Genomic DNA, 8,213 nt, shown 5'->3' with positions numbered 1-8,213 from the left:
ATGCACTTCTGGCACAATATGCTTGAAAATGCCCTTAAAGTCAAAGTCAAGTGCCAGAGCTGGTTTCTCAACCAAAACGTAGCACGGAGAAACAAAAGACTAAACCTCAGGACACAGTTTCAGTATAAGTGGTCCCTGTTGCTCACTGGTTCCTGAGACAAAGATATGAAAAACGCTGTGCGTTTTGTTTAAAAGATCTTGTTATGAGCCAGTGAAACGTAGATAAAGAAGTTTTTTTTTGTTAAAGGACGAAATAGCTTTGAAAAAAAACAAAAAAAAAACGCGCTGTGTGTCTAGAGTGTCCTAATGACTTCTGGTCCAGTTAGTCTGAGAGTCTGATCTCTCTAGCAGGCCGTCTGTCTGAACAGTGGAGAGGGGGAAAAAGGAACTGGTTCCTCCCACACAGACCAGATCAGGTTCCCCCCTACGCCTACACACACACAATCTAGCACACGCACAGATGACCGTTTACACACTTGTGCGCCAATGAACTTACATATGCACAAATAGATGGACGTGCTTGTATGAAAGGACATGCACACTCGCATGTGCACACTCTCATGCTAAGCAGGAGGATCTGCGATATAGCTTAGCTGTCTAATGATCTCTGGGTTTTACATTGATGAAACAGATCAGCTGAGAGGGCAAGCTGCTGTGGCGTATTAAAGTGGGCGGTTTTGGACCAAGGTGAACCGGAGATTGGAAGACTGACTGGCTCTTATTATCAATATAATGGTCTGAAAAGATGCCCCCGTGGAAAATCTGGCATGCGACTACTGATAGCTGATGTAATAAATGGCAGCTCATGTCCTGACATTTGCACGGTCTTATAGCTGTCACCAGTGCCAGATCTCAAGGGCTCGAACCTATTTGGAATAGGTTGCCAAAAAAATGGCACAAGTGATCTTACTATTCGTCAACACTTTGAAAGACGTTTAACAGCGGTGTTGTAAGCTGGATAACATGTTGTGTTTCCCTGTCTTTATTTCATTTGTCATTCTGCCCATACAGCTTCCTCACAAACTTTCCATGCTTTCAAGGCTTAAATTGGAGCCATGAAGGCATCAGGAGTAAAACTAAATATAACAGATTCTTAGATCGTCCCCCCTTTGTCCCTCATAGTGATGCAGCAGTGGAAAGTAAAGGTAGGCTACCTCAGTTGTTAAAAGGTCATAAGATGTATTGCAGTGTGTATTGCAAGGTGCCCACAACTCATTCCCCTCATTCAACTAATACTCCGATCAGGCATAACATTATGACCACCTTCATAATATTGTGTAGGTCTTCCTTGTGATTCAAAAACAGTTGTGACTCATCAGAGTATGGACATGGATCTTCTGAGGGTGCCCTGTGGTGTCTGGCAACAGGATGTTGTTAGTGGGGGCCTCTGGGTCCTATGGGTTGAGGGGAGGGGCCTCTGTGGATCATCCCACAGATACTTGATCAGTTTGGGATCTAGTGATTTTGGAAGTCAGGTCAACACCTTGTGCTGTTATTCATGTCTTTTGAGTTGTTCTTAAACCGTTTTTGGTGCATCCTGCTGGGGATGGCTGCTGCCATCAAGGAGTGTCATTGCTATTGGGTGGGGGTGTCTGGTCTGGTGTAGGTCAGTGGTACATGTCTAAGTAACATCCACACGAAGTCCAACGATTTACCAGGACAACATTGTATTGTCACAAGATGGTCAACGTTATTTACTTCTCCTGTCAGTGGTTTTAATGTTGTGGCTGATTGGCGTATAACCCATTTGTCCAACACTCACTTTGTCATTTCAGTACTATTCTGAAATATTTGCAAAGCTTGTAAATGCATTGCAAAAGGAGAAATGTAGAAAAAAAATGTCGCTGGGTTTGTTGCGGTATCATCATGAATCTTTCACTTGTGTGCAATACAGGAAGCTTCAAACATAACACTGATCAACAGTTCAACACCTAGCAGACCCAGAAGAGGTTTAAAAATATATTTTTATTCAAATCCAATATTGACTCTCATTCCATCTCTGAGGGAAACATTCTCATCCTGCCAAATGCTCCACTGTGATCACTAGCTCGTTGCTAACTCTGTCTATCTGCCATTTGGTGTACGAAGGCTGCGTTTGGTAGATTGATCATGCCTTTTGTTTTTCTTTTGTCTTTTTTTTTGTGCAGAAAACAAGTCGGCTGCAGTTAATGTTGTGAGAGCAGCGTGTCTGAACCAACAGTGACAAAAACACTGAGCTGAAAGATGCTGACACGTTTAACCTCTTGGTCTCCTTCTGGGTTTGTGACTACCGGTGACGTGTCTCACATCACATAAAATCATTTGAGCAACGGTTAATTCAGTTAATTCAGTATGTTTGTATAAATACTAATGAGCACAGCTGTTAATGGGTCACCTATTGAATTATTGAAACATTTATTAAGACTTATAACTGCTTGGCTGTACAGATTGTTTGCCTTAGCTCTACTCCTCACTCCATAGACCCATAAAATGCTGAGCAGGAAATTGTGAACGCAAAGTTCTCAGATTAACTAACACAATTTTTACAAATGAAAACCGCTTTTAAAATTAGTGTCTCGACAGGCTCTTGGACTCAAAGGCGCGTATGAGTTATTTCTAAGCTTCTCAACTGTCATAACATGAGACTCAGTGAAGGAGACAGAAGCACTTCCTGTTTCCATGTTTTCCATGTTTTTGTGCTCAGATGGTACCCGGCTGAATAAGGTCTATTAATTAAAGGCACATAGGTAGCAGTGCTTTTCCTGAAGTATGACCTCCTGTTGACATTGGAGCAGAAGTTTCCTCTGGTGTCCTCTTGTGCTCAGTGGGCCTGTTGGCCAACTTCCTGCCTCCACTCGAACTGTCTCAATAAAACATAAAGAACAAAGATATAAAAAAGCGGAGGAAAGAGTGAAATGCACCTTTAGGAACATTAGTCTTTCTAACCCAACTGGGACCAGAGCTACGCAAACACACACACACCAATACACACACACTCACAGTCGCAGTCACACACATGCACACACACACACGGCAGGAGGCTAACTGCTCCAAGTGGGAGCTGAGCTGCTGAGGGCCGGATGAAAGGAAACACTAAAACTACAACGAGGGAAAGACAGGTGGCCAGTTTGGCAGCTCCACACACACTCTGACACACACCACTACACACACACACACGTATGTATACACACTGCTTCCACCTCAAACCCCCCTGCTGTGCACACCTGTGAAAGTGCCAAATCCTGGACTTGTTCAGATCCCCAGATTTCTTCCTACCCTCTATCTCTCCTTTCTCTCTCTTTCTCCCCCCCACACACAATCTCTCCCCCTCTTTCCTCTCTCTCCGATAGGTCTTCTGTGTAAACATTCCTGTTGTAAGCTAGCAGCCTGGCTCACCTTTAATTGGTTGTTAAAAAGACATTTCCTGCAGAAGAGGATGCCACCATGGGAGTCTCGTTGATTGCATGTGAAAACGCGTGTTTTTTTTCCCGTCGGCAAACGGAGGTTAGGTGTGTAGCTGTGCATCCATGTGGGGGTTTATTACCATTAGATCACAAGGTGGCGTGTAACATTATAGTGGAAAGAACTGGATGCACCGTGACGTTAGAAAATGTTTGAGGAGAAACGATTCTGTGGCTCAGCAGAACAACAGAATTTCTCATCAAGTGCAAAGCTGAGAGTCTTGCATAACATTTCTTTTTTCTTTTTTTAACCTGAACGCAGCCCTGTCTTGTCTTGGTCTCTTTTCGTTCTCTGAATCTTGTGGTTGAGGAGGATCAGGCCAGGTAGCGAATGCTGATGTCGTGTCTCTAGCGAAGGATTGTTTCCCTTTTGTGCTGATCCATTGATTTGTTTCTGGTTTTCCCCCTTTTTTTTTTTTTTTTTATTAAATATCGTCGCAGCGACTGTCTAGACTCTGTGTTAATGTGTGTCTGGAAAATATATGAGCAAAGAGAAAATGACCAGTACACCAAAATTACAAATGTTCAAAAGACAACTTGGGTCCTGTAGCAGTTACGATATTATTAAAAATTGAGTTTAAATATTTTTATTATTACTGTAGTCTGAGGAAACACATACAGACCATCTTGCTGCCACCACATATAAGAAGCACCATAACATACATACATAATAAATGAAGGGCTGGACATTCGGTATCAAGAGAGAACATATGAATCCGTTGATGTGATTACACCTAATTCCTCTTCCCAAACTTTCTTTGTATCCTGCATTTACACTTGTTTGATTTTATAACATAAAATAATCAAGTACAATTGTTGGCTGTGGCAAAATCCATATGGAAATACTTCTTTCATTCGTTAATATTATATAAATATTTATATCATTTTTTTTATATAGCCTATCCCAGCTGTCATTGGGCGAGGTACACCCTAGACAGGTCGCCAGTCTATCACAGGGCTAACACAGAGAGACAGACAACCACTCACACCTACAGCCAATTTAGAATCACCAATTAACCTAACGAGCATGTCTTTGGACGGTGGGAGGAAGCCGGAGTAAACGGAGAGAACCCACGCAGACACAGGGAGAACATGCAAGCAGCCACCCGGAAAGATTTCACTTAATTCCTAATTTAAGATCTAAAAATTACTTTTAGCCATTTATTTTTTTCACCATTTTCTTTCTCCAGCAGTTGTTAGAGCGAAGTAAAAGTTCCTCCCACATATAAATCCTCAACCGTCTAACCCCGGGTTCTTCCATGTGAGAAATGTACTATGTGGGATTGAGGAGGGAAATGACGGATTTGCTGAGGTAGGTAGTAAAAGGGATAATGAAGAATCGTTAAAAGATGTTTTATCTTGTTTTTCGGTTGAGGATGGGGCTGTGAATAATGGGATTACCTTTTAAATGTGATAGTTCACAATAACGGGAGATAAATCCTCTGAGATGAATTAATCAGCAGTTCAGTGTATACTAAGTAGGATTCGTACACGAATTCACAGGGAGTGTGTGGTGGCCTTTTTATCTGCAGACCTCAGCTTGTATTTTCTTATTTGCTTTGCTGAGCTGAGCTCTGCTGAGCCCACGGTGGACAGAATGATGTGGTCTGGCTGCATACACGCCTTAGTTTGAAGCCTTTAAAATGTAATCGCTGTCAAATCAATAGGTCACATTTGTTTCTCTGTCTTCATTCCTTCTTCATTGACTCAGTACTTTTAATTAAGCCTTTAAACAGTCAACTGATTCTATTATTTATACATGAATATGTTTTTTGAATGTGTTTTTTTTTTCTTTGTAGAAGACTTATAACAGAGCAGATACGAGCTCATAAGGAAATGTTGGCATGACTTTCTGAATATAAACAGCACATTGGCTGATGCTGATTAGCATGTCATCATTTTTATTGTGCAGCTATCAGCGTGGCTGTACGCTCTTTGTGATGTTAAATCTGATTAACAGCAGTGGCAGGAAGTGTGAGCATATCTTCTGTGGCAGCCAAAGACTGAGCTGTAGAAATACTGCACGTCTGATGTTTGGACAACACTGACTTAAAGGGTGATAATAGTGGGTTAAGCAAACAGGCACGACAGCACTGAAGAAACCGGAAATTTTAGCAAAATAAGCACTAATCACATTGGAGGCCAATTTTAAATTGCTTAAACCTTAATTCTCATAATGGGGATGTTGACACAAGCTGCTATGCGGTCGCTATGGTTTCACAAGAACAAACCGGACACGGAGAGCCATGCGATTATAACTGCCAAGGAAAACCAAAGGGAACCAATTATGACACGGAGCAAAACCAGAGCGAGGCCAGGTACAGCGGAACAATTAGCAAATGGACAAACTGAAAATCAGACAATATTCCAGCGGCTTCAAACATTTGACTCGACAACTGTAGAGCTGTCAAGAACGGAAAACAGAGCCAAGGCCTAACCGAGTCCAGGCAAAGTGACCGCCAGCTGACAATCACAGGAAAATGTATGAAATCTTAGGAACCAAAGAAAAACAGAATATCTAGTAACTGTTCAGCAGGTGATGTTGAGCTCTTCCTCTGTCCACGCATTAAGCTGTCAACCATGAGAAACACTATGTGACCTACACAGAGTTTTCTGCTTGATATGGGCTGTGATAGATGCATATTGACATAGATGGAGGCTGAGACACACCCTGAGCTGCCTGAGCTGCACGCACACACACTGGGCTACAAGTGCAGTTAAGTGTTTCATCCCTTTACAGGCTGTGTGAATCAGGAGGCACTTTAGGTTTTATTGGCCTCTAAGCAGGCGTGTACAGATCCAACTATGAGCACGCGCTTCCCTCCCCAGGGTGTAAGCACCCTAGACATAGTCATAAGGTGCTTAATGAGAAATAAAAATGAAATAAAGGGTGAAAAAACTATGCCGAGTTTCCCATCAGATGTAAAGAGGGAGTATGTTGGTGGATGCATTTTAATAAATACATCATATCTGAGAGGAGAGAAGGTTTGGGTGTGGCGATAAGGAACCCTCTCCTCGACTATAGACGGAGAGCAGAGAGAAATAACAAGATGGTAAGAAAGAGAGAATTAGAGAAGAAGCCAAGCCTTCAGTCAGTAGCAGCTTGCCAGAGCGTTGCGTTTCGCCAGGTCCCTGTGCTCTCTGCTCTGTCCTCTCCAATAAGACCCCCGGTTTAATGCTGGAAAATTCTCTCCAAGCTGTCAATCACCCCCTTTAATAAAAACAAAGTATAACATTGCGGTCTCGCTCGCTCTCCGTTCCCCCTCGAGAATTAGAACGCGAGGTTTTGTCTGCGGAACTGTGAAAATCTCTTCTGCTTTTATTAGCAAAGCCCTGGTTCGACCGAAACTCTGGAAAAATCTGGCCACTCTCCGCTCTGCGTCTCCCATCTGGACTACATTAAAGCCAACCACCTGGACCCAAACCAAACTGAAATGAAACTGGGGGTATTACAGAAAATAACTCCAAGATTTTGCCTCCACACACACACACATGGAGCAACACATATAGATACATATCTTCCTCCACATTTGCGTGCATGCAGACATGGTTCATGCAGCCTCTCGCTTTCTATTTCACGCTTAATTAGATTTCCTTGAGGAAAACTATTCTTAACCTACATGATGGGATTTGATTTGACTGGCTGGCTGACTGGTTGGGTGTCTTTTTTTTTTTTCTCTCTCTATGTTTGGTTAGCTGACTAGCTGATGGGCTAGTTGGGTGCTGACAAGCCGGCTAACATGGCTGACAGAATGAGGGATTGACTGGCTGACCGATGAGTGACAATTACTGACTGACTGAGTGGCAGCTGGCATCGGACGGTGTGAGTGAGATTAATGAACTCTTTCTTCTACCTGCTGAACCAAGGAGAAGTCCTTCAAATTTTGGTTTCTGGCCCTGAGTGGATTGCAAGTCAGTCAGCAGTCACGTCTTCTTTACGTTTTTACCGCTCGTTGCAGGATATGAACCCTAACTTTTCAGCCATTAATCATATTGTACCTACACACTGTGTAAAACATGTGTTTAACTTGCCTTTTCAATTAAAGGCCAAGGCCAAAAATCTTCTTATAGTAATATTTGATCTGCAGAAATCAAACGCTTGACATACTTTGTCTTATCCCTCTCTACCTCAACTTCATTTTTTTTTTTAAGTTTATAATTATTAAATGATCATTAAATTATATGTGATCTACACAGTACCTCACATACATGTCCCTACTTGGCTAAGGTTTGTAAAAAGCACCTCTGCTCGGCTGTTGAAGGCATTGTGTTTTTGGGTTTTTATCATATCGCTGTTACGTACTTTACGTATGTTGGTTCAGCCCTTTCTTCTGGACCTGGTCGATATCTCAGGAAAGCCTTGAGGGAACTTTGCCAAATTTCTCACAGACTTTCACTCCGGGATGTACTGATCTGATCTTCAAAGCTGGCTGCGACCTCGCAAAACATGTTTTTGGACGTTAAACCAGCTTGTGAACTCGGCGTCTAACAGACAGAAATGATAGAACTGCTCACATGGACTCACTGTGACATATAATGTTCTCCAAAAACACTTTTATATAAGTCCTTCAAAGTCTTCATTACATATACTATATGCGTCTGGAAATACGTAGATATAAACTGCAACTTGACCCGTTGCCCGAGGCATGCAACCACAAGACGGTAATTATAGTTTAAAAGATGAGACCGTACTTTTTATTTCAGACAAGTTTAAAACATTTACGTCTCGAGTAGGAAAGAATAGAGTCACAGAGAGGCTGAGGAAGACATGCT

This window comes from Chelon labrosus (assembly GCF_963514085.1).
Source record: "Chelon labrosus genome assembly, chromosome: 12".
Classification (NCBI taxonomy): Eukaryota; Metazoa; Chordata; class Actinopteri; order Mugiliformes; family Mugilidae; genus Chelon; species Chelon labrosus.
This window is presented reverse-complemented; position numbering follows the sequence as displayed.